This window comes from Heterodontus francisci, chromosome 48 (genome assembly GCF_036365525.1).
Source record: "Heterodontus francisci isolate sHetFra1 chromosome 48, sHetFra1.hap1, whole genome shotgun sequence".
Taxonomy (NCBI): Eukaryota; Metazoa; Chordata; class Chondrichthyes; order Heterodontiformes; family Heterodontidae; genus Heterodontus; species Heterodontus francisci.
In genome coordinates, this window is record NC_090418.1 from 18,594,711 (window position 1) to 18,622,297 (window position 27,587).

The 27,587-nt window shown below is 46.1% G+C and overlaps 1 pseudogene; it reads right to left on the reverse strand.

Annotated features, from left to right (window-relative positions):
• Positions 1-622: 622 nt before the first annotated feature.
• Positions 623-9,208, reverse strand: LOC137357505 (probable G-protein coupled receptor 139; annotated as a pseudogene).
• Positions 9,209-27,587: the final 18,379 nt, after the last annotated feature.

The following is a 27,587-nucleotide window of genomic DNA, read 5'->3' on the forward strand; positions in this document are numbered from 1 at the left end:
ACCAATCTGGAATGGAAAGCTAGTATCAGTAATAGTGCCATAAAACTATCATCGATTTGTCATTAAAAATAATTTTAATAAAATATCGTGTTCACGAATGGTCTTTAGGGAAGGAAATCTGGTGTCCTTACCCGGTATAGCCTACATGTGACTCCAAACTGACAACACTGTGCTTTACTCTGAACTGCCCTCCGAAATGGCCGAGCTAGCCATTCTGTTGTCAAGGGCAATTAGGGATGGGGAAAAATGTTGGCCTTGCCAGTGACATCTACAACCCTTGAAAGAATTTTAAAAATGACATACTTAAACGAGATTATTCGTGGATGGGAGAATTAAAGAACAGACTGTTTACTGGATGGGACACAACTGTACACTTGGACCCTTGATGCAGAGTCCCAGATATATACATCCAAGAAACAAAATGTACACAGAGACACGTGCTACAGTTTCGAAGATCACACCAGCCAAGATATAGAGTCTATACAAGGAAAATTATCAGAGTCCGACTCCCCAGTGCGAAAGACTTGCATTCTACAAAAGGCCACTTGATACTTAGTCCAAATCCACACTGGGAAAGAACAATTTCACTGATCCCGTAGTGAAGAGTCAATGGAATATCACATCATTTAATTAATTTTATAGAAATAGTAAATGGATATTTCACCAGATTCTTCAACTGCTCCCTGAACTTAGTCTGTGTCACTGCATAAGTACAAGTATTTGTGCAGCAACTCAGGAGCTGGAGCATGAAACCCATTTCTTGTACATAATATGGTAGATCTACAGACTCATACAACAATAAACACATTCGGCGCCATATGAAAAACACCATTGACATTGACTATAACAGTATACCATTCCCCGAGATCAGAAACAGTAAAATGATGGATTTCCTTCGGCTCTCCATCTCTGAGTCTCTGGGTCTTTTCTCATTGCTCTGTCCCCGGAGTCTCCTGCGTGCTCTGCTGGCCACTAAAATGTGTCTGACGGTTAAAGCATTGAGCAGGAAAATCAGAACAAATGAAATCCCTGGGGTCAGAATGTGATGAAGGAACTCGATTGCTACCCAGACAGGGGATTCCCGAACATCGAATGTTACATCGCAAAACCAGGGCGCGTTCCGCAGCCGATACCGGTTTGTTAACATAAAATACTAGAAGATGTTCTTAAAGCAGCTCAGCACAGTCACTGTTCCCAGAACCGCAGTGGCCGTTTTCTCAGTACAATATTTTGTTTTCAGATTCTGGTAGCAAATGGCCACACATCGATCAAAGGTAAAAGCGACTGTGAACCAGACAGAGCAGTCAGTGGCTGCATAAATCAGGATGGCATGGATATTACACACGTGGATGTACCGCAGGAAAATAAATTGTTCCCGATAAACGATGGGAATGTGCCTCAATGTCAGGTCGATGATAATGACCAGTAGATCCGCCACAGCCATGGCCTCAAGGTAGTGAGTGATACATTTGGACAGACCACAACTGCCCCGAGAAAGGATCACAACCGTCACTAAGTTAACTGTGAGGAAGAGAAATCACAAAGTTAATTACAGTACAAAAGGAGACCATTTGACCCATTTGAGCCTATACGCTTTCTGGAGAGCAATCCATTCAGTCCCATTCACTGCTCTTTACCCGTTTCCCTGCAAGTTTACATCCCACAAGTGTCCATTTAATTTCATTTTGACATCATTGAATGTCTCCAATCCCACTTCTCTCAATAGGCAGCGAGTTCCAGATCACTACCACTCGCTGCACAAAAACGTATTCCCTCACATACACCAATACACCTGCATCTCTTACCCAAAACTGTAGATCTGTGTCCCCTGTCCTTGTATCATCAGTTTTTCCTTGTCTACTTTATCTAAAACTGTCATAACCTTGTACACCTCTATCAAATCACTCTTCAGCCTCCTTTGCTACAAGGAGAACAACCCAGACGTCTCCAAACCTACGTTGTAGCTAAAATTGCTCATCACTGGAAACGTTCTGGTAAATGATCCCTGAACCCTGTCTAAGACACTCACATTCTTCCTAAAGTGTTGTGACCAGACATGGATGCAAAAATCCAGTTCTGGCTGAACCAGAGCTTTATAAATAAAGGGAGAAATTAGATATAATTCAGGATGCAATGTTCGGCAATTGACACAATATTAAGGAAGATAGTAGAAGACTTTAGGAGTGATTTAATCAACATTGTGGTGAATGGCTGTTGTTTGGGCTGTAGGGGAGTTCGGTACTGTTCTCCAGGGTTCATTAATAGGACCACTGCTGTATTCGATATATATTAACGACTTAGATTTGCCATACTGGATACAATTTCGACATTTTCGCATAAAATGAGCCCGGGACGATCGGGAGGATGTTTGTAATAGAATTCAACAGGACATCGACAGGGTGGAAATAATGGGTGGACACATGGCAGCTGTGTGAAGTAATGCATTTTATGGTGCTTAATAAAGAAAGAAAATGCAAGATGTATGTTATAACTTTAAATGGAGTGCAAGAACCGAGAATCCTCGGCTGATCACGCAAAATATTTGAAGCTGGCAGAACACGTTAACAATTAATAAAACATCAGAAATCCTTAGATTTATGAATGCAGTCATTATACTATTTGTTCGTGGGATGTGAGGTTTGCTGGGAAGAACAAAGAAAGAACAAAGAAAATTACAGCACAGGAAAAGGCCCTTCGGCCCTCCAAGCCTGCGCCGATCCAGATACTCTATCTAAACATGTCGCCTATTTTCTAAGGGTCTGTATCTCTTTGCTTCCTGCCCATTCATGTATCTGTCGAGATACATCTTAAAGGACGCTATCGTGCCGGCGTCTACCACCTCCGCTGGCAATGCATTCCAGGCACCCACCACCCTCTGCGTAAAGAACTTTCCACGCATATCCCCCCTAAACTTTTCCCCTCTCACTTTGAACTCGTGACCCCGAGTAATTGAATCCCCCACTCTGGGAAAAAGCTTCTTGCTATCCACCCTGTCTATACCTCTCATGATTTTGTACACCTCAATCATGTCCCCCCTCAACCTCCGTCTTTCTAATGAAAATAATCCTAATCTACTCAACCTCTCTTCATAGCTAGCGCCCTCCATACCAGGCAACATCCTGGTGAACCTCCTCTGCACCCTCTCCAAAGCATCTACATCCTTTTGGTAATGTGGCGACCAGAACTGCACGCAGTATTCCAAATGTGGCCGAACCAAAGTCTTATACAACTGTAACATGACCTGTCGACCCTTGTACTCAATACCCCGTCCGATGAAGGAAAGCATGCCGTATGCCTTCTTGACCACTCTATTGACCTGCGTTGCCACCTTCAGGGAACAATGGACCTGAACACCCAAGTCTCTCTGTACATCAATTTTCCCCAGGACTTTTCCATTTACTGTATAGTTCACTCTTGAATTGGATCTTCCAAAATGCATCACCTCGCATTTGCCCTGATTGAACTCCATCTGCCATTTCTCTTCCCAACTCTCCAATCTATCTATATTCTGCTGTATTCTCTGACAGTCCCCTTCACTATCTGCTACTCCACCAATCTTAGTGTCGTCTGCAAACTTGCTAATCAGACCACCTATACTTTCCTCCAAATCATTTATGTATATCACAAACAACAGTGGTCCCAGCACGGATCCCTGTGGAACACCACTGGTCACACGTCTCGATTTTGAGAAACTCCCTTCCACTGCTACTCTCTGTCTCCTGTTGCCCAGCCAGTTCTTTATCCATCTAGCTAGTACACCCTGGACCCCAGAAGGCCAGCATTTATTGCTCATCTCCAATTGGTGGTGAGCTACCTCCTTGATCCACTGCAGTCCATCTTGTCTCAGTACAAACACACACACTGCTGTTAGGCAGGAAGGTCCAGGACATTGACCCAGTGGCAGTGCAGGAATGGTGATACACTTCCGTTTCAGGATGGTGGGTGGTTTGGAGGGGAACTTGCAGGTGGTTGTATTCCCTTGTGCTTGCTGTTCTTGTTCTTCTAGCTGGTAGAGGTCACTGGTTTGGAAGGTGCTGTTGAGGGAAATGGGGAGTTGTTGCAGTGCATCTTGTAGATGGTGCACACTGTTGACACAGTGCACCAATGGTGGAGATAATGAATGTTGATGAAGCGGTCTGCTTTTTTCCTGAATATTGTTGAGCTCCCTGAGCGTCATTAGAGCTGCACTCATCCAGGCAACTGAAAAGTTTTCTATTGCAGTCCCGCTTTTTTCCTCGAGGGTGTTGAACAGGCTTTGCGGATACAGGACTTGCTAGTTGCAGAATTCCCAGCCTTTGAGCTGTTTTTGTAGCCAAAGTACTCATGTAGCCGGTCCATTTAAGCTTCTGATCAATGGTAGCAACAAGATGTTGATGATGGGGGACACAGCGATGGTAACACTGTTGAATGGACAGGGGAGATGGTTCAATTATTTCTTGTTGGAGAGGATCACGACTTGGCACTTGTGTAGCTATACTGCTGCTTGCCACTTAGCAGCTCAATAGTAATGTGACTGGACTAGTAACCAAGACGCCTAGACCACTAAGTGGACAAGAGTTCAAATCCCACCATGGAAGCTGGGGGAGTTTAGATTCATGTATTTGATAAATCTCAGTAATGGTATTTATGAAGCGTTAAAATCAGCATTAAAAAATGGTTCAGAAATGCCCTTCACAGGAGGAAATTTGCTGCCATTACCCAGTCTGGCCTATATGTGACTCTGGAGCCACACCAATATGATCGAACTTTAACTGACCACTGAAATAACCCAGCAACCCATGCAGTTGCGTAAAACCGCTCCAGAAAAGTCAAGTAAGAATAAAATTTGCCGACCGCACAGTCTCAATCAGGACAGCAGAAACTGCAAAAAGGCAAACTGTGGTCTTGCAAAGTTGCTCTTTCTAACATCTGGGGACTTGTGCCTAAATTGGAAGAGCTGTCCCGCAGACAGGTCGAGCAACAGACTGACGAAGTGTGATGGGATCCATGGTTTTCGGGCTCGTGGAGGGGAATGTACGAGCCTGTAGTCTGAACAGATATCTTGTTGAATGTTCTGTTAGATGCAGTGTGCCTTGTTTAAAAGCCTGTGTTTTATTTCGATGGAAACTAACTGGAAGGGTCATGAGGAGGACACAGGTTATTGCTAAATAACGAGAGGTGATATGAAGAGAGTTTTCATGCACAGAGAATTATTGGGACCTGGAATTCACGGACTTAAATCATGGCAGAAGTCTGTTGAATTAAAACACTTAAAAGGAATTTGGAAAAATACTTGAAAAGGGAAAAAAACTCTGTGAAAGGAAACAGGGTGTGTGACTAAATAGATAGCTCATTAAGAGCAACTGTGCTGACAGATTAGGCAGAATGGCTTATTTCTGGACTGTACCATTCCATTATTCTATGAGCAAGAGACGACGAGGAAGAGAAAGTGCAGGAGAAAGACAGAGAGAGAGAAGGGGAAAAAGAGTAAGATAAATAGAGGTGGAGAGAGAAAGGCAGGGAGTGATAATGGGAATGTGGGCTTGTATTACTTATGTAGCACATAGTTTCTGGGATCAGCACATGATGAAACATAGAAAATAGGAGCAGGAGTAGGCCATTCGGCCCTTCGAGCCTGCTCCGCCATTCATTATGATCATGGCTGATCATCCAACTCAGTAACCTGTTCCCGCTTTCCCACCGTATCCTTTGATCCCTTTCGCCCTAACTCATTCTTGAAAACATACAATGTTTTGGCCTCAACTGCTTTCTGTGGTAGCGAATTCCACAGGCTCACCACTCTCTAGATGAAGAAATTTCTCCTCATCTCAGTCCTGAAAGGTTTACCCCATATCCTTAGACTATGACCCCTGGTTCTGGACTCCCCCACCGTCGAGAACATCCTTCCTGCATCTACCCTGTCAAGTCCTGTTAGAATTTTATAGGTTTCTATGAGATCCCCCCTCACTCTTCTGAACTCCAGCTAATATAATCCTAACCGACTCAATCGCTCCTCATACGTCAGTCCCGCCATCCCAGGAATCAGTCTGGTAATCCTTCACTGCACTCCCTCTATAGCAAGAAACTCCTTCCTCAGATAAGGAGACCAAAACTGCACACAATATTCCAGTTTTGGCCTAACTAAGACCCTGTATAATTGCAGCAAGCCATCCCTTCTCCTGTACTCGAATCCTCTCGCTATGAAGGCCAACATACCATTTGCCTTTTTTACTGCCTGTTGCGCCTGCATGCTTACCTTCAGCGACTGGTGTACGAGAACACCCAGGTCTCGCTGCATATTCCCTTCTCTCAGTTTGCAGCAATCCAGATAATAATCTGCCTTCCTGTTTTTGCTACCAAAGTGGATAACCTCACAATTATCCACATTATACCACATCTGCCACGCATTAGCCCACTCACTCAACTTGTTCCTGTGCTGTAATTTTCTTTGTTCTTTGTTCTTCTTTGTTCTTTGTCTAAATCACCCTGAAGCCTCTCTGCATCCTCCTCACAACTCACCCTCCCACACGGTTATGTGAGGAGGATGCAGAGAGGCTTCAAGGAGATTTAATGAAGTAAACACCTCTTAGTTATGATGAATAAATAAGTTTTGGGACGCAGGCTTAAGGCCAGTTGACGAGTTGAAGGTATAGAAAGGTCCCTTATCCATGTCTTGAAGGCCTGAGACATGTTATTTAGATAATTGTAATGGTGTTTGGAGCAGTCAAACGATACAAGATGATAAGTGGACCATGTAACAATGGTAACAGAATCACTGGGAGAGACTGAGATGAACAAAAGTCTTTCATATCGGCTGCATTGTGCATCTTTGATGTATTATAATTTAGTGTTAATGTGCATGTAATGTAAAGATTAAAAGGTAGAATTGTTCTAATTTCTTTGAGTAAACCACTGTTTGCTGGTGCCATACAGTGATCAGGACGGGTGGTACCGGAGTGTTTAAAGTGAATTGTGGCTCAGTAATAAAGAGTTACATAAATAAAAGCAAAATACTGCGGATGCTGGAAATCTGAAACAAAAACAAGAAATGCTGGAATCACTCAGCAGGTCTGGCAGCATCTGTGGAAAGAGAAGCAGAGTTAACGTTTCGGGTCAGTGACCCTTCTTCAGAAGAGTTACATAAATGCTGTCGAATTCTATGATTTGCCTGAGTAATCATGTTGGATTGTGTAACGTGAGCCTACCAAGGATAAAGATCTGATTCTGGGTTTATGAAAACTGATGTCTGTGTGCTCAAGTATTTAAAGTAATGAAGCAAAATAGGACAGGAACATGGTCCAACAAGACACAAACAGAACTTTTTCAAAAAACTTCAAGAAGAAAACTGTCTAATTACTTGAAGGGGAAAGGCTTGCAGAGCTATGGGGAAGTAACAGAAAATAGGACTAATTGAAGCGATGAGGACAAAGAGCAATTACAACCATCGAGTCATTTATGGCGCAGAAGGAGACCATTTAGTCCATCGAGTTCATGCAGCTCTCCACTGAGCAATCCAGTCAGTGCCACTCCAGGGGTTGGTCCCTGTAGCCTTGCGTGTTAATATTTTTAAAGTGGCCGTTCAATTTCTTTTTGAAATAACTCATTGCCCCACTTCCAATACAATGTTGGCAGTGAGTTCCAAGTCATTAACACCCGCTGCATAAAAATAAAGTCCTTCCTTATATTCCCCTTGCATCTCTTGCCCCAAACCTTCAATCTGTGTACTCTAGTCCTTGCACCATTTGTTAACGGGAATAGTTTTTCATGTCTAACTTATCTACGCCTATTATAATTTTGCGCACCGCTATTCTAGCACACTCAATCTTCTTTGTTCTAAGGAGAACAAACCCAGACTGTTCAACTAACCTTATAACTAAAATCCCCCATCCCTGTAATGATGTTGGTAATTGTCCTCTGCACCCTCTCAATGAGCCTTCCACTCTTACCAAGGAATGTTGACGAGAACTGGATGCAAGTCTCCAGTTGGGGCCTAACCAGAGTTTTACAGATGTTGAGCATAGCGTCCCTGCTTTTGTGCTCCCCACCTCTAATTATGGAGCCCACAATCCAATAAGATTTTCTAAACACTCATTGAATATCTCCTGCCACCTTTAAAGATTGAAGCACTTGCACCACCATGTCCTTCTATTGCTGGGCACTCTTTGCAGCTGTGCCATTAATTTTATGTTACCTCTCCCTATTCATTCTGCCAAAATGCATCACCTCAAGGTTGTCAGTATTATATTCCCTCTGCCACCTGTCTGCCCATTAGGCAGTTCGTATCATCCTCACTGGTTGTCACAACTCCATTTGGAATCATCAGCATATTTTGATATTCCACTCTGTATTCCAAGCTCCACGGCATTTAGATATAATTTTTTAAAATCACCGATCGAAGCACTGACCCTTGAGGAACTCCACTGTCTGCCACCCATGCCATAATTAACACAAGGGCTGAAGATGTTAGAATCAAGGCACTCCTCGTCCGGGAACCAGTATTGTTCTGTAAGTCTGGGGCAAGACTTGGTGTGAGCTAGGATAGCACGGAAGGGTTTAGGATTAGCTTCAATTTACGGAGTCTTGCAACTGGCAGATTGGCCAAAGTAACAATGGAAATAACAAGTCTTGATTGAGCGAAAAACCTGGATGACCTTTTAAGCAACAGTTGGCTTGAGACAGAGGTGGAGAGAGGTGGAATTATGGAAGTGAAAGTAGTCAGAATTGGCATGGAGAGGATATGGGGCCGCAACTCAGCTCAAAGTCAAAGGGATTGCGGAGGTTGCAAACTATCTGGTTCAGCTTCAGACGTTGGCCAAGTGGAGGGTTGGAATCAGTGAATAATCAAGGGAATTTGTAACAGAGTCAGATATCAATGGTTGAGTTAATAGGTGGATGCAGAATCTTATCATGAGCAGCTACATCAGGAAGGAGGGCAGAGTAAGTGACAAGAACAGTAACGCAGTTAAACGTGGTTTATAGAGCAAATAGTTTGATAGAGAGACTTACCAGGGACAACAACAACAGTAAGAATGGGATAGTATATATGTTGAATAATTCGAAGTGCCAGCTGGATTCGAATATCTAATGATATTCTATGATAATTTGCAGAAAGATAATCAAATTCCCAGAAAACACTCCTGTCTGTTATTGGAGCATTCCAATCTAATGTTCTCAGGCTCTGATCCGCTGTTGAGACATCCCAATGTATTGGTCTCAGATTCTGATTCATTGTTGCAATACTCGAATCTGCTGCTCTCAAATTCTAATCTGCATTTGCCTCTAACTGGAGCCGCTGATCTCTGTTACTGCTGCATGGAAAGCTCGGGCTGATAGTATGGGATAACAAAGTGAAAGGAGACCCATATTAATAGAAAACGGAAACTCTCCAGTGACACAATTAGGATCCCTGGAGACTGACATTAATTCTGGTCCCTGAATCAACATATTCAGTTAACCCTTCTAATCCAACACTTTTGTAACACAATAAAGTAGAACATTTCAGTAAGAACAGAGAAGATGGTAAAAGAGGGGGGGGGGGGGTGCGGCATTGTTAATCAAGGAGAGTATTACGGCGGCAGAAAGGACGTTTGAGGACTCGTCGACTGAGGTAGTATGGGCCGAGATTAGAAACAGGAGATGAGAGGTCACCCTGTTGGGTGTTTTCGATAGACCTCCGAATAGTTCCAGAGATGTAGAGGAAAGGATAGCGAAGATGATTCTCGACAGGAGCGAGAGTAACAGGGTAATTGTTATGGGGGACTTTAACTTTCCAAATATTAACTGGAAATACGATAGTTCGAGTAATTTAGATGGGTCTGTTTTTGTCCAGTGTGTGCAGGAGGGTTTTCTGACACAGTATGTGGACAGGCCAACCAGGGGCGATGCCATATTGGATTTGGTACTGGGTAATGAACCCGGCCAGGTGTTAGATTTAGATGTAGGTGTGCACTTTGGTGATAGTGATCACAATTCGGTTAGGTTTACCTTAGCGATGGGCAGGGATAGGTATATACCGCAGGGCAAGAATTATAGCTGGGGGAAAGGAAATTATGATGCGATTAGGCAAGATTTAGGATGCGTAGGATGGGGAAGGAAACTGCAGGGGATGGGCACAATGGAAATGTGGATCTTATTCAAGGAGCAGCTACTGCGTGTCCTTGATAAGTATGTACCTGTCAGGCAGGGAGGAGGTTGTCGAGCGAGGGAGCTGTGGTTTACTAAAGAAGTTGAAGCGCTTGTCAAGATGAAGAAGAAGGCTGATGTTAGGATGTGACGTGAAGGCTCAGTTAGGGCGCTTGAGAGTTACAAGCTAGCCAGGAAGGATCTAAAAGGAGAGCGAAGGAGAGCGAGGAGAGGACACGAGAAGTCATTGGCGGATAGGATCAAGGAAAACCCTTAGGCTTTCTATAGGTAAAACATGAAGAAAAGAATGACGAGAGTTAGATTAGGGCCAATCAAGGATAGTAGTGGGAAGTTGTGTGAGGAATCAGAGGAGATAGGGGAAGCGTTAAATGAATATTTTTCGTCAGTATTTACAGTAGAGAAAGAAAATGTTGTCGAGGAGAATACTGAGATTCAGACTACTCGGCGAGATGGGATTGAGGTTCACAAGGAGGAGGTGTTAGCAATTTTGGAAAGTGTGAAAATAGATAAGTCCACTGGGCCAGATGGGATTTATCCTAGGATTCTGTGGGAAGCCAGGGAGGAGATTGCAGAGCCTTTGTCCTTGACCTTTATGTCGTCATTGTCGACAGGAATAGTGCCGGAAGACTGGAGGATAGCAAATGTTGTCCCCTTGTTCAAGAAGGGGAGTAGAGACAGCCCTGGTAATTATAGACCTGTGAGCCTTACTTCGGTTGTGGGAAAATGTTGGAAAAGGTTATAAGAGATAGGATTTATAATCATCTTGAAAAGAATAAGTTCATTAGCGATAGTCAGCACGGATTTGTGAAGGGGAGGTCGTGCCTCACAAACCTTATTGAGTTTTTTGAGAAGGTGACCAAACAGGTGGATGAGGGTAAAGCGGTGGATGTGGTGTATATGGATTTCAGTAAGGCGTTTGATAAGGTTCCCCTTGGTAGGCTATTGCAGAAAATACGGAAGTATGGGATTGAAGGTGATTTAGAGCTTTGGATCAGAAATTGGCTAGCTGAAAGAAGACAGAGGGTGGTGGTTGATGGCAAATGTTCATCCTGGAGTTTAGTTACGAGTGGTGTACCGCAAGGATCTGTTTTGGGGCCACTGCTGTTTGTCATTTTTATAAATGACCTGGATGAGGGTGCAGAAGGGTGGGTTAGTAAATTTGCGGATGACACGAAGGTCGGTGGAGTTGTGGATAGTGCTGAATGATGTTGTAGGTTACAGAGGGACATAGATAGGCTGCAGAGCTGGGCTGAGAGATGGCAAATGGAGTTTAATGCGGAAAAGTGTGAGGTGATTCACTTTGGAAGGAGTAACAAGAATGCAGAGTACTGGGCTAATGGGAAGATTCTTGGTAGTGTAAATGAGCAGAGAGATCTTGGTGTCCAGGTGCATAAATCCCTGAATGTTGCCACCCAGGTTAATAGGGCTGTTAAGAAGGCATATGGTGTGTTAGCTTTTATTAGTAGGGGGATCGAGTTTCGGAGCCACGAGGTCATGCTGCAGCTGTACAAAACGCTGGTGCGGCCGCACCTGGAGTATTGCGTGCAGTTCTGGTCACCGCATTATAGGAAGGATGTGGAAGCTATGGAAAGGGTGCAGAGGAGATTTACTAGGATGTTGCCTGGTAGGGAGGGATGGTCTTACGAGGAAAGGCAGAGGGGCTTGAGGTTGTTTTCGTTAGAGAGAAGGAGGAGGAGAGTTGACTTAATAGAGACATATAAGATAATCAGAGGGTTAGATAGGGTGGATAGTGAGAGTCTTTCTCCTCGGATGGTGATGGCAAACACGAGGGGACATAGCTTTAAGTTGAGGGGTGATGGATATAGGACAGATGTCAGAGGTAGTTTCTTTACTCAGAGAGTAGTAGGGGCGTGGAACGCCCTGCCTGCAACAGTAGTCGACTCGCCAACTTTAAGGGCATTTAAGTGGTCATTGGATAGACATATGGATGAAAATGGAATAGTGTAGGTCAGATGGTTTCACAGGTCGGCGCAACATCGAGGGCCGAAGGGCCTGTACTGCGCTGTAATGTTCTATGTTCTATGTTCTATCCCATAATTTGGGGCAAATTCAATAGTCACGTGGACAAATGCGAGTTAATTAAGAAAAGCCAGCATGGATTTCATAAGGAAAAATCATGATTAACTAACTTGCTGGAGTTTTTTGAGGAGGCAACAGAGAGGTTTGATAAGGGAAATGCTGTTGATGTGGTGCACATAGACTTTCAAAAGGCGTTTGATACAGTGCCACACAACAGCCCTGTGAGCAAACTTGTAGCTCTTGGAATAAACGGGACAGTAGCAACATGGATACGAGATTGACTGAGTGGCAGGAAACAAAGAGTTATGGTTAATGAATGTTTTTCGGGCTGGAGGAAGGTTTGTAGTGGAGTTCCCCAGGGCTCAGTGTTGGGACCCTTGATTTTCCTGATATATATTAATGACCTAGACCTTGGTGTACAGGGCACAATTTCAAAGTTTGCATATGATACGAATCCTGGAAGCATTGTGAAATGTGAGGAGGATAGTGCAGAACTTCAAAAAGGCATAGACACGTTGGTGGAATGGGCAGAGAGGTGAAGTGCAATGCAAAGAAATATGAGGTGATTCATTTTGGTAGGAAGAACATGGAGAGACAATATAAAATAAAGGGCACTATTCTGAAGAGGGTGCGGGAGCAGAGTCACCTCGCTGTATATGTGCATAAGTAATTAAAGGTGGCGGGGCAGGTTGAGAGAGCAATGAATAAAATATACAGAATCGTGAGCTTTATTAATAGAGGCACAGATTACGTGCATGTTGACCTTGTATGAGACACTAGTTCGGCCTCAGCTGGAGTATTGCATGCAATTCTGGGTGCCGCACTTGAGGAAAGATGTGAGGGCATTGGAGAGAGTGCAGAAAAGATTCAGCAGAATGGTTTTTCGGATGAGGAATTTCAGTTATGAAGATAGATTGGAGATGTTAGGACTATTTTCCTTGGAGAAACGAAGGCTGAGAGGTGACACTATGCCTAAGAGATTGACTCTATGTGCACAGTCAGACACATATATGTGTGCACGCATGTGCACACAGACACTCATATAGACTCGCATACACAAAACTCTCCCAATACAACCAACCAGAGTTACACACACCTAAAGGGATCAAATCCAACACACAACCAGAGAGAGACACATACACCCATAGATCACCCCAGACTCAATCTGTCTCTCGCTCTCTCTCAGACATGCACACACACGCACAGACTCACACACACAAATATTGGTGCACCCACCCACACACACAGATTCACAACCTTGAGATCACACACACACACACACACTCAGAAATCACCCCACACACACAGCCAGCGATAAAAACACAGGCACATAGGATCGTAGGAATATTGGAACAGCAGTCGGCCATTCAGCCAGTCGAGCCTGCTCCACCATTCAATTGAATCAAACTACCTCAACTCCACTTTACCACTTTATCCCCAATTACCTTGATGCAATTACCATCTAGATAACTATCAATATTTGCCTTGAACACATACATTGATTGAGTTTCCACAGCCCTCTTGAGTAGAGAATTACAAATATTCAATTCTCTCTGTGAGAATAAGAAATACTGAAATGTTGTTTCTACAGCTTGTGGAAAGTTACCAAGAAGTCATTTGTGCACAACATAATGAAATCACTGACAAAGAGAACTGATAAGGGTCTGTAAGTGGAGACCTTAAGACAGTACATCACTGACAAAGTGAATTGATAAGGGTATGTAAGTACAGACCTTGGGACAGTACATCACTTAAAAATTGTGCTGAGGCAGATAAAAGAGAAACAGCAAGAGTTAGAACAAAGGATGTAGTGAATAAGAAACTGCCCCACTAAGATAAAGGCTGACAGCTGCAAGTTAAAACACATAATGGAGAGCCAAATAAGGTAAAACAAAAACAAGAGTTAGGGGCTAGAAAGTTAGAGTAGGGGGAGAAGTAAACAGAGGAGGAGACTGCAGCAACCATAGGATAGGTTAGTGTCATAATACGTTATAACCAATAATGTAAAATAAAGGCGTGGACAAATGGATTTGTATTGTATAAACATGAACTGAATATGTAGATCGGTGTGCCTGCTTGTTGGACACCCGATCTTGCAAGACCGTTAAATAAACTTACTTCTTCAGAGTTTGACTTGGTGTAAATTATTATCAAGTGGGCTACGTTTCTCACAATTGGGGGCTCGTCCGGGATCTCTTCATCATTGCCGGGACCGCGGCCGACAACAGACAAGAAGACGCGTCCCGTTAATTTAAAAACGGTCTCGTTTCTCTCGTTGGTAGCGGACCCGAGTAATCGACTGAAAATGATCCTAGGGAAGTCACTCTGAACGAGTATTTAGTGCGGCAGGTACACACGTGAAGTCAGGCAACTCCGTGCACGGACCAAGGTAAGAAAAACGACTTTTAAGTATTATCTTGGTGACTTATGGTTAACTGTGGGATAAGACCTTCGAAGAACCAAAAGTCCTTGAGGAGTGAATTTTACAGTCCTGCAGTATAAGACCCTTCAGCTAGGAGGTGAGTACTGTATGGTATAAGACCCTTCAGTTAGGAGGTGAATACCGTAAGGTATAAGACCCTTCAGCTAGGAGGTGAATACCGTAGGGTACAAGACCCTTCAGTTAGGAGGTGAATACTGTGGGGCAGTATAAGACCCTTCAGCTAGGAGGTGAATACCGTAAGGTATAAGACCCTTCAGTTAGGAGGTGAATACTGTAAGGTATAAGACCCTTCAGCTAGGAGGTGAATACTGGTTAACTGTAGGATAAGACCTTCTCAGTACTGCAGTATAAGACCCTTCAGCTAGGAGGTGAATACCGTAGGGTACAAGACTCTTCAGTTAGGAGGTGAATACTGTGGGGCAGTATAAGACCCTTCAGCTAGGAGGTGAATACCGTAGGGTATAAGACCCTTCAGTTAGGAGGTGAATACTGTAAGGTATAAGACCCTTCAGCTAGGAGGTGAATACCGTAGGGTACAAGACCCTTCAGTTATGAGGTGAATACTGTATGGTATAAGACCCTTCAGCTAGGAGGTGAGTACTGTGTGGTATAAGACCCTTCAGTTAGGAGGTGAATCCCATAAGGTATAAGACCCTTCAGCTAGGAGGTGAATACCGTAGGGTACAAGACCCTTCAGTTAGGAGGTGAATACTGTCAGGTATAAGACCCTTCAGTTAGGAGGTGAATACCGTAAGGTATAAGACCCTTCAGCTAGGAGGTGAATACCGTAGGGTACAAGACCCTTCAGTTAACCATGGGAAATAAATCGTCTAAAAAGGAAGACGATGGGAGACAAGGAAAGTCTGCCGGCAACATCCCTCCAGAAAGTCCATTGGGACGGATGTTGGAGTATTGGGATTTAGAGTCAAAAACCAAGGAGAAAAAGACCCAAATATGATCTAAGGACAGCAAGAAGGACCACCCCTAAACCCGACGATAACGACGACGATAGAGACAGAGAGTCTCCTAAGACAATGATGCCCTTGAGCGAGGTACCAATAGGAAATAATGAAATTGGATTTGTTAGTGCACCATTAACGTCAGGAGAGGTAAGAGTGTTTAAAAAGGAAATGAAAGTCCTCGTAGAAGACCCCTGAAAATTTGGGAAAGAGAAAACCCTCCCGGGGTAGGGGGAAACGAACCAGCTGAACAGAAATACCCTAATCAAGACCCGCAGTGGCAGAACAATAATATCTGCCATCGGGGCCAGATGAAAGACCTTAGAAATCTGATAGTAAAAGGCATTGTTGTAAACAAGTAGTTGAAGCCCCTGCAAAACTTATGCCTTTACAGAGTTACCGCAGGCCCCTCTTATGGCACAAGCAGGCGACATATTGAGTGCGACCCCTCTGGGTGTTGAAGGCTGTTTCTGGACAAATAGAGACCATTAAAGGCACCTAGGTGGGATCAAGGGATTGATTTTTAAAAATGTTTTGAAGAATCAAAGGGGGGACTGTGAGAACAGAATTTAGATTTTAGAATTTTTAAGAACAGAATTACATGGGAACATTTAAGATGAAACAATTAATCAGTCATGTACTGCTAACAAGCTAGCTGACTTCATAACTTCAGGGCTGCAGAGGCAACTTGGCCTTGCAGCTGGTACAGCGAGAGAGAGAGAGAGAGACATTGTACTTCAACAGCACTCTTCTTATCACCCAGACATGACAATCCTAGGGAAAGGCTAGAATGAAAAACATACCGACCAGGCTAAAACACGCCCCTTGTTAGAGGGTGGCTCAGCCTACCCTGAAACAATTAATCAGTCATGTACTGCTAACAAGCTAGCTTCAGTGCTGTAGGGAGGGACAGCTTATCAGAAATGACTTCATAACTTCAGGGCTGCAGAGGCAACTTGGCCTTGCAGCTGGTACAGCGAGAGAGAGAGCGAGAGAGCGAGACATTATACTTCAACAGCACTCTTCTTCTCACCCAGACTTGACAAAGTTAGAATGAAAAACATACCGACCAGGCTAATACACACCCCCTTGTTGGAGGGTGGCTCAGCCTACCATTCTGATTCAGCAGTTGCTGAGTTTTTTTAATATTTGCTTTTATATTATACTGTTTAAATGTTATTTGAGTAAATAGATCCACATAATCCTAGTGAATATAAATAATCATATATAAGTTGATCAGTAGAGAGAGAAGGTTATCACAGAATGATAAAAGAGGGGAATGTGGAAGTGAGCAGAAAGGCATGGCACTATGCTTAATGGGAAATATAGCCAAGTTAGGAATAGTAGCTTTGCTGAGCTTTGATTTTAAGTGGCAGAAACCACAATGAAATAGCTAAAAGGGATGGCCAGAGTGTGTGCAAGCTGTGGCAGCCACAGCACTTCAGACCAAGGAAGTCATTTTACCTCGAAGCTATTACAAGAAATAGTTAGGGGATTGGGAATCCAATGGGACTTCCGTACCCCTTGGCACCCTCCCTCTTCAGGGCGGGTGGAAAGAATGAATCAGACCTTAAAGAAACACCTGTCCAAACTGATACTTGAAACAAGGTTACCCTGGACAAAATGTTTACCTATAGCGATACTCAGAATTTGGACAGCCCCTAGAAAAGATGTGGGACTGTCCCCCTATGAAATGCTATTCGGATTACCCGATATGGGAACCAGGGGCAAGATGCCAACCTTAGAAACTAAAGATTCGTTTCTAAAGAACTATATACTGGCGTTGTCTTCCTCATTGTCATTCCTCAGGAAGCAAGGCCTGTTAGCACAGACCCCACCTCTCGAATTTGCAGTGCACAAGATCCAACCAGGAGATTGGGTTCTGGTGAAATCGTGGAAAGAGACTAAACTACAACTGAACTGGGAAAGACCATACCAGACTCTCCTAACCACTGAAACAGCCATAAGAACAGCAGAAAGAGGTTGGACCCACTACACAAGAATCAAGGGGCCGGTACAAACCCCGGCCGAGGAAGGAACTTGGACAACCGAATTAACAGAAGAACCATTGAAAATAAAGCTAAAAAGACTTTGAGTAACGAACTTTTTTTTTAATATAACGGCGCGAGCGCGGAAATACTGTCTGTAATATTGTGTGCCTTCTCTCTTTCTTTTCAAAAGTAGCCAGGAAATAAAATGTGTTGGATGTTTTTGTATTACCCACTTCCAATTAGACAACAAGGTGTTTGGAGTAACAGTTAGAGAAGGGAAAAAGAAAGGTGAATTAAAATGTTGTTTTCAGGTAACAATAGATAAGACTGGTAAACCATCTAACAAACTAAAAGGGACCTCTCATAACGATCCTAACATAGTAAAAATAATAGAGGTAAAGGACCTGAGAAAGACAATTGAGATAGAAACCGGTTACGGGGACACAAATGCCTGGGTAGAATGGATAAAATATACTGTAAAAAGTTTGAACAAAAACAATTGCTATGCTTGTGCATCTGGTAGACCGATAGCTCAAGTAGTACCTTTCCCGCTGGGGTGGGAGCATGACCGAAAGGGCATGGAATGCATGTTCGCCCTATATCAGGATAAGACGGCTTGGGGTATTCAAACTTGCATAGCCTTGTCAATAATGTTCCCTCCCCGAGAGAAAAAGGATTCAAGGACTCCCCCTTCATTTTTAGCCACCAGTGTGAATCACACATCATGCGTATGTTGACACGGTGCGGAGCTAACCAGAAATATGGGAGAGTTGAAGTCATGCATAGAGACTGAGGACGTAACTGGAAGAGTCAGGGGAGGGAACTACTCATCATTGAATGTTCCCAGAGCGGATTTATGGTGGTATTGCGGAGGAAAAATCCTGAGACAGACCCTACCCTCCCAGTGGAAGGGGACGTGCGCAATTGTTCAATTGGCAATACCATTCACCTTGGCATTTGAGAAACAAAAGATAATAACGAGGGAAAGGGGTAAAAGGGAAGCGATAGCGAACTCTTTTGATGACCAGGTGTACTTGGATTCTATAGGGGTCCCAAGAGGGGTACCTGATGAATTCAAGGCCCGAAACCAAATAACCGCCGGTTTCCAGTCTTTGTTTTGGTGGGTCACTATTAACAAAAATGTAGATTGGATAAATTATCTTTATTACAACCAACAAAGATTTATAAATTATGCTAGAGATGCGGTAAAAGGTATAGCTGAACAATTAGATGCCACTAGTAGAATGGCTTGGGAAAATCGACTGGCTCTAGATATGATCTTAGCAGAAAAAGGAGGCGTGTGCACAATGTTAGGAGGGAAATGTTGCACATTTATCCCAAATAACACAGCACCCGATGTTCAATCACCCGAGCACTGCAAGGGTTAACAACTTTAGCAGAGGAGATGGCCGAATATTCAGGAGCAGACACTTCCCTGACGGGGTGGCTTGAATCCTGGTTTGGAAAATGGAAAGGCATGATAATCTCGGTTTTTACCTCCCTGATCATGGTTGTCGGAATACTAATAGCCATCGGGTGTTGTATTATTCCTTGTGTAAGAGGGCTGACACAGCGATTGATTGAGACAGCTTTGACGAAGCAGATGTCAATACAAAGAGACCAGGAAGAGAGTATGTACCTGTTAGGTAATGACAAAGTGGATAGTATCAACGGAAATACAGACATTGAAAAGGCGGCTGAAATAATGCTCAGAGGATTTGAGAGGACATATGAGAACCCTCCGCAGTATGTAGAAAACAACAAGGATTAAGGAAAAGAAAAGGGGGAATTGTGAGAATAAGAAATACTGAAATGTTGTTTCTACAGCTTTTGGAAAGTTACCAAGAAGTCATTTGTGCACAACATAATGAAATCACTGACAAAGAGAACTGATAAGGGTATGTGGAGACCTTAAGACAGTACATCACTGACAAAGAGAATTGATAAGGGTATGTAAGTACAGACCTTGGGACAGTACATCACTTAAAAATTGTGCTTAGGCAGATAAAAGAGAAACAGCAAGAGTTAGAACAAAGGATGTAGTGAATAAGAAACTGCCCCACGAAGATAAAGGCTGACAGCTGCAAGTTAAAACACATAATAGAGAGCCAAATAAGGTAAAACAAAAACAAGAGTTAGGGGCTAGAAAGTTAGAGTAGGGGGAGAAGTAAACAGAGGAGGAGACTGTAGAAACCATAGGATAGGTTAGTGTCATAATACGTTATAACCAATAATGTAAAATAAAGGCGTGGACAAATGGATTTGGATTGTATAAACATGAACTGAATATGTTGATCGGTGTGCCTGCTTGTAGGACACCCGATCTTGCAAGAACGTTAAATAAACTTACTTCTTCAGAGTTTGACTTGGTGTAAATTATTATTAAGTGGGCTACGTTTCTCACACCTGGAAACAGGTTCGTCAGTTAACCCAGAAACAGGGAGAACAGTTACCCTGGAAACTGGGCAGTCAGTTAGCACGGAAACAGGGCGGTCAGTTATCCCGGAAACAGGGTGATCAGTTACCCTGGAAACAGGGTGATCAGTTACCCTGGAAACAGGGCGGCCAGTTACTTCGGAAACAGGGCCGTCAGTTATCCCGGAAACAGGGTGATCAGTTACCCTGGAAACAGGGCAGTCAGTTATCCCGGAAACAGGGTGATCAGTTACCCTGGAAACAGGGCAGTCAGTTATCCTGGAAACAGGGCAGTCAGTTACCCCGGAAACAGGGCGGTCAGTTACCGTGGAAACAGGGCAGTCAGTTACCCTGGAAACAGGGCAGTCAGTTATCCTGGAAACAGGGCAGTCAGTTATCCTGGAAACATGGCGGTCAGTTACCCCGGAAATAGGGCGGTCAGTTATCCTGGAAACAGGGCGATCAGTTACCCCGGAAACAGGGAGATCAGTTACCCCGGAAACAGGGCGGTCAGTTACCCTGGAAACAGGGCAGTCAGTTAACCTGGAAACAGGGCAGTCAGTTATCCTGGAAACAGGGCATTCAGTTATCCTGGAAACAGGGCGGTCAGTTACCCCAGAAATAGGGCGGTCAGTTATCCTGGAAACAGGGCGGTCAGTTACCCCGCAAACAGGGCGGTCAGTTACCCTGCAAACAGGTTCGTCAGTTACCCCAGAAACAGGGCGGTCAGTAACCCTGGAAACAGATTAGTCAGTTACCCCGGAAACAAGGTGATCAGTTATCATGGAAACAGGGCAGTCAGTTAGCCTGGAAAAAGGGCAGTCAGTTACCCGGGAAAAAGGGCAGTAAGGTACCCTGGAAACAGGGCAGTCAGTTATCCCGGAAACAGGGCAGTCAGTTATCCCGGAAACAGGGTGATCAGTTACCCAGGAAACAGGGCAGTCAGTTATCCCGGAAACAGGGCAGTCAGTTACCCTGGAAACAGGGTGATCAGTTACCCTGGAAACAGGGTGATCAGTTACACTGGAAACAGGGCGGTCAGTTACCCCGGAAACAGGGCAGTCAGTTATCCCGGAAACAGGGTGATCAGTTACCCTGGAAACAGGGCAGTCAGTTATCCGGAAACAGGGTGATCAGTTAGCCCGGAAACAGGGAGATCAGTTACCCCGGAAACAGGGCGGTCAGTTATCCCGGAAACAGGGCGGTCAATTACCCCGGAAACAGGGCGGTCAGTTATCCCGGAAACAGGGTGATCAGTTACCCTGGAAACAGGGCAGTCAGTTATCCAGGAAACAGGGCGGTCAGTTACCCCGGAAACAGGGCGGTCAGTTACCCTGGAAACAGGTTTGTCAGTTACCCCAGAAACAGGGAGATCTGTTACCCTGGAAAAAGGGCAGTCAGTTACCACGGAAACAGGGCGGTCAGTTATCCCGGAAACAGGGTGATCAGTTACCCTGGAAACAGGGTGATCAGTTACCCTGGAAACAGGGCGGTCAGTTACCCCGGAAACAGGGCAGTCAGTTATCCCGGAAACAGGGTGATCAGTTACCCGGGAAACAGGGCAGTCAGTTATCCCGGAAGCAGGGTGATCAGTTACCCTGGAAACAGGGCAGTCAGTTATCCTGGAAACAGGGCGGTTAGTTAACCTGGAAACAGGGCAGTCAGTTATCCCGGAAACAGGGTGATCAGTTACCCTGGAAACAGGGCAGTCAGTTACCCTGGAAACAGGGCGGTCAGTTACCCTGGAAACAGGGCAGTCAGTTATCCCGGAAACAGGGTGATCAGTTACCGTGGAAACAGGGCAGTCAGTTACCCCGGAAACAGGGTGATCAGTTACCCGGAAACAGGGCGATCAGTTACCCGGAAACAGGGCGATCCGTTTTCCCGGAAACAGGGCGGTCAGTTACCCTGGAAACAGGGCAGTCAGTTACCCCGGAAACAAGACGTTCAGTTACCCCGGAAACAAGGCGGTTAATTACCCCAGAAACAGGGCAATCAGTTCCCCTGGAAACAGGGTGATCAGTTACCCTGGAAACTGGGCAGTCAGTTACCCTGGAAACAGGGCAGTCAGTTACCCTGGAAACAGGGCAGTCAGTTATTCCGGAAACAGGGTGATCAGTTACCCTGGAAACTGGGCAGTCAGTTACCCTGGAAACAGCCAGTCAGTTACCCTGGAAACAGGGCAGTCAGTTACCCTGGAAACTGGGTGGTCAGTTACCCTGGAAACAGGGCAGTAGGTTATCCCGGAAACAGGGTGGTCAGTTACCCTGGAAACAGGGCAGTCAGTTACCCCGCAAACAGGGTGATCAGTTACCCTGGAAACTGGGCAGTCAGTTACCACGGAAACAGGGTGGTCAGTTACCCTGGAAACAGGGCTGTCAGTTACCCCGGAAACAGGGTGGTCAGTTACCCTGGAAACAGGGCAGTCAGTTACCCCGGAAACAGGGTGGTCAGTTACCCTGGAAACAGGGCAGTCAGTTACCCCAGAAACAGGGTGGTCAGTTACCCTGGAAACAGGGCAGTCAGTTACACCGGAAACAGGGTGGTCAGTTACCCTGGAAACAGGGCAGTCAGTTTCCCCGTAAATAGGGCGGTCAGTGATCCTGTAAAAAGGGCGGCTAGTTACCCCGGAAACAGGGAGATCAGTTACCTCGGAAATAGGGCGGTTAGTTACCCTGGAAACAGGGCAGTCAGTTACCCTGGAAACAGGGCAGTCTGTTACCCTGGAAACAGGGCAGTCAGTTATCCTGGAAACAGGGTGGTCAGTTACCCTGGAAACAGGGTGGTCAGTTACCCCGGAAACAGGGTGATCAGTTATCCTGGAAACAGGGCGCTCAGTTACCCCGGAAACAGGGCAGTCAGTTACCCCGGAAGCAGGGCGGTCAGTAACCCTGGAAACAGATTAGTCAGTTACCCCGGAAACAGGGTGATCAGTTATCCAAGAAACAGGGCAGTCAGTTAGCCTGGAAACTGGGCAGTCAATTACCCTGGAAACAGGGCAGTCAGTTACCCCGGAAACAGGGCAGTAAGTTACCCTGGAAACAGGGCAGTCAGTTAAACCGGAAACAGGGCAGTCAGTTATCCCGGAAACAGAGTGATCAGTTACCCTGCAAACAGGGCAGTCAGTTATCCCGGAACAGGGCAGTCAGTTACCCTGGAAACAGGGTGATCAGTTACCCTGGAAACAGGGTGATCAGTTACACTGGAAACAGGGCGGTCAGTTACCCCGGAAACAGGGCAGTCAGTTATCCCGGAAACAGGGTGATCAGTTACCCTGGAAACAGGGCAGTCAGTTATCCCGGAAACAGGGTGATCAGTTACCCCGGAAACAGGGCAGTCAGTTATCCCGGAAACAGGGTGATCAGTTACCCCGGAAACAGGGCAGTCAGTTATCCCGGAAACAGGGAGATCAGTTACCCTGGAAACAGGGCAGTCAGTTATCCTGGAAACAGGGCGGTCAGTTACCCCGGAAACAGGGCGGTCAGTTATCCCGGAAACAGGGCGGTCAATTACCCCGGAAACAGGGTGATCAGTTACCCTGGAAACAGGGCAGTCAGTTATCCAGGAAACAGGGCGGTCAGTTACCCCGGAAACAGGGCGGTCAGTTACCCTGGAAACAGATTTGTCAGTTACCCCAGAAACAGGGAGATCAGTTACCCTGGAAACTGGGCAGTCAGTTACCACGGAAACAGGGCGGTCAGTTATCCCGGAGACAGGGTGATCAGTTACCCTGGAAACAGGGCAGTCAGTTACCCCGGAAACAGGGTGATCAGTTACCCAGGAAACAGGGTGATCAGTTACCCTGGAAATAGGGCGGTCAGTTACCCCGGAAACAGGGCAGTCAGTTATCCCGGAAACAGGGTGATCAGTTACCCTGGAAACAGGGCAGTCAGTTATCCCGGAAGCAGGGTGATCAGTTACCCTGGAAACAGGGCAGTCAGTTATCCTGGAAACAGGGCAGTCAGTTACCCTGGAAACAGGGCGGTTAGTTAACCTGGAAACAAGGCAGTCAGTTATCCCGGAAACAGGGTGATCAGTTACCCTGGAAACAGGGCAGTCAGTTACCCTGGAAACAGGGCAGTCAGTTATCCCGGAAACAGGGTGATCAGTTACCGTGGAAACAGGGCAGTCAGTTACCCCGGAAACAGGGTGATCAGTTACCCGGAAACAGGGCAGTCAGTTACCCCGGAAACAAGACGTTCAGTTACCCCGGAAACAGGGCGGTTAATTACCCCAGAAACAGGGCGATCAGTTCCCCTGGAAACAGGGTGATCAGTTACCCTGGAAACTGGGCAGTCAGTTACCCTGGAAACAGGGCAGTCAGTTATTCCGGAAACAGGGTGATCAGTTACCCTGGAAACTGGGCAGTCAGTTACCCTGGAAACAGCCAGTCAGTTACCCTGGAAACAGGGCAGTCAGTTCCCCTGGAAACTGGGTGGTCAGTTACCCTGGAAACAGGACAGTAAGTTATCCCGGAAACAGGGTGGTCAGTTACCCTGGAAACAGAGCAGTCAGTTACCCCGCAAACAGGGTGATCAGTTACCCTGGAAACTGGGCAGTCAGTTACCACGGAAACAGGGTGATCAGTTACCCTGGAAACAGGGCAGTCAGTTACCCCGCAAACAGGGTGATCAGTTACCCTGGAAACTGGGCAGTCAGTTACCACGGAAACAGGGTGGTCAGTTACCCTGGAAACAGGGTGATCAGTTATCCTGGAAACAGGGCGCTCAGTTACCCCGGAAACAGGGCAGTCTGTTACCCCGGAAACAGGGCGGTCAGTAACCCTGGAAACAGATTAGTCAGTTACCCCGGAAACAGGGTGATCAGTTATCCTGGAAACAGGGCAGTCAGTTACCCCGGAAACTGGACAGTCAGTTACCCTGGAAACAGGGCAGTCAGTTACCCCGGAAACTGGGCAGTCAGTTACCCTGGAAACAGGGCAGTCAGTCACCCCGGAAACAAGACGTTCAGTTACCCCGGAAACAGGGCGGTTAATTACCCCAGAAACAGGGCGATCAGTTCCCCTGGAAACAGGGTGATCAGTTACCCTGGAAACTGGGCAGTCAGTTACCCTGGAAAAAGGGCAGTCAGTTACCCTGGAAACAGGGCAGTCAGTTATTCCAGAAACAGGGTGATCAGTTACCCTGGAAACAGGGCAGTCAGTTACCCTGGAAACAGGGCAGTCAGTTATTCCGGAAACAGGGTGATCAGTTACCCTGGAAACTGGGTGGTCAGTTACCCTGGAAACAGGGCAGTAGGTTATCCCGGAAACAGGGTGGTCAGTTACCCTGGAAACAGGGCAGTCAGTTACCCCGCAAACAGGGTGATCAGTTACCCTGGAAACTGGGCAGTCAGTTACCATGGAAACAGGGTGGTCAGTTACCCTGGAAACAGGGCTGTCAGTTACCCCGGAAACAGGGTGGTCAGTTACCCTGGAAACAGGGCAGTCAGTTACCCCGGAAACAGGGTGGTCAGTTACCCTGGAAACAGGGCAGTCAGTTACCCCGGAAACAGGGTGGTCAGTTACCCTGGAAACAGGGCAGTCAGTTACCCCGGAAACAGGGTGGTCAGTTACCCTGGAAACAGGGCAGTCAGTTTCCCCGTAAATAGGGCGGTCAGTGATCCTGTAAACAGGGCGGCCAGTTACCCCGGAAACAGGGAGATCAGTTACCTCGGAAATAGGGCGGTTAGTTACCCTGGAAACAGTGCAGTCAGTTACCCTGGATACAGGGCAGTCAGTTATCCTGGAAACAGGGTGGTCAGTTACCCCGGAAACAGGGTGATCAGTTATCCTGGAAACAGGGCGCTCAGTTACCCCGGAAACAGGGCAGTCAGTTACCCCGGAAGCAGGGCGGTCAGTAACCCTGGAAACAGATTAGTCAGTTACCCCGGAAACAGGGTGATCAGTTATCCAAGAAACAGGGCAGTCAGTTACCCCGGAAACAGGGCAGTAAGTTACCCTGGAAACAGGGCAGTCAGTTAAACCGGAAACAGGGCAGTCAGTTATCCCGGAAACAGAGTGATCAGTTACCCTGGAAACAGGGCAGTCAGTTATCCCGGAACAGGGCAGTCAGTTACCCTGGAAACAGGGTGATCAGTTACCCTGGAAACAGGGCGGTCAGTTACCCCGGAAACAGGGCAGTCAGTTATCCCGGAAACAGGGTGATCAGTTACCCTGGAAACAGGGCAGTCAGTTACCCCGGAAACAGGGAGATCAGTTCCCCCGGAAACAGGGCAGTAAGTTACCCTGGAAACAGGGCAGTCAGTTATCCTGGAAACAGGGTGGTCAGTTACCCTGGAAACAGGGTGGTCAGTTACCCTGGAAACAGGGTGATCAGTTATCCTGGAAACAGGGCGCTCAGTTACCCCGGAAACAGGGCAGTCAGTTACCCCGGAAACAGGGCGGTCAGTAACCCTGGAAACAGATTAGTCAGTTACCCCGGAAACAGGGTGATCAGTTATCCTGGAAACAGGGCAGTCAGTTAGCCTGGAACCTGGGCAGTCAATTACCCTGGAAACAGGGCAGTCAGTTACCCCGGAAACAGGGCAGTAAGTTACCCTGGAAACTGGGCAGTCAGTTATCCCGGAAACAGGGCAGTCAGTTATCCCGGAAACAGGGTGATCAGTTACCCTGGAAACAGGGCAGTCAGTTACCCCGGAAACAGGGCTGTCTGTTACCCTGTAAACAGGGCAGTCAGTTATCCCGGAAACAGGGCAGTCAGTTATCCCGGAAACAGGGTATTCAGTTACCCTGGAAACAGGGCAGTCAATTACCTTGGAAACAGGGCAGTCAGTTACCACGGAAACAGGGCAGTCAGTTACCCTGGAAACTGGGCAGTCAGTTACCCTGGAAACAGGGCAGTCAGTTACCCTGGAAACTGGGCAGTCAGTTCCCCTGGAAACAGGGCAGTCAGTTACCCCGGAAACTGGGCAGTCAGTTACCCTGGAAACAGGGCAGTCAGTCACCTTGGAAACAGGTTAGTCAGTTATCCCGGAAACATGGTGATCAGTTACCCCGGAAACGTGGCAGTCAGTTCCCCTGGAAACAGGGCAGTCAGTTACCCTGGAAACAGGGCAGTCAGTTATCCCCAAAACTGGGCAGTCAGTTATGCCCGAAACAGGGTGATCAGTTACCCTGGAAACTGGGCAGACAGTTAACCTGGAAACAGGGCAGTCAGTTACCCTGGAAACAGGGCAGTCAGTTATCCTGGAAACAGGGCAGACAGTTATCCTGGAAACAGGGCAGTCAGTTACCCCGGATATAGGGCGGTCAGTTATCCTGGAAACAGGGCGGTCAGTTACCCCGGAAACAGGGAGATCAGTTACCCCGGAAACAGGGCGGTCAGTTACCCTGGAAACAGGGCAGTCAGTTATCCTGGAAATAGGGCAGTCAGTTATCCTGGAAACAGGGCGGTCAGTTACCCCGGAAATAGGGCGGTCAGTTATCCTGGAAACTGGGCGGTCAGTTATCCTTGCAACAGGGTGATCAGTTACCTTGGAAACTGGGCAGTCAGTTACCCTGGAAACAGGGCAGTCAGTTACCTTGGAAACTGGGCAGTCAGTTACCTTGGAAACTGGGCAGTCAGTTACCCTGGAAGCAGGGCAGTCAGTTACCCA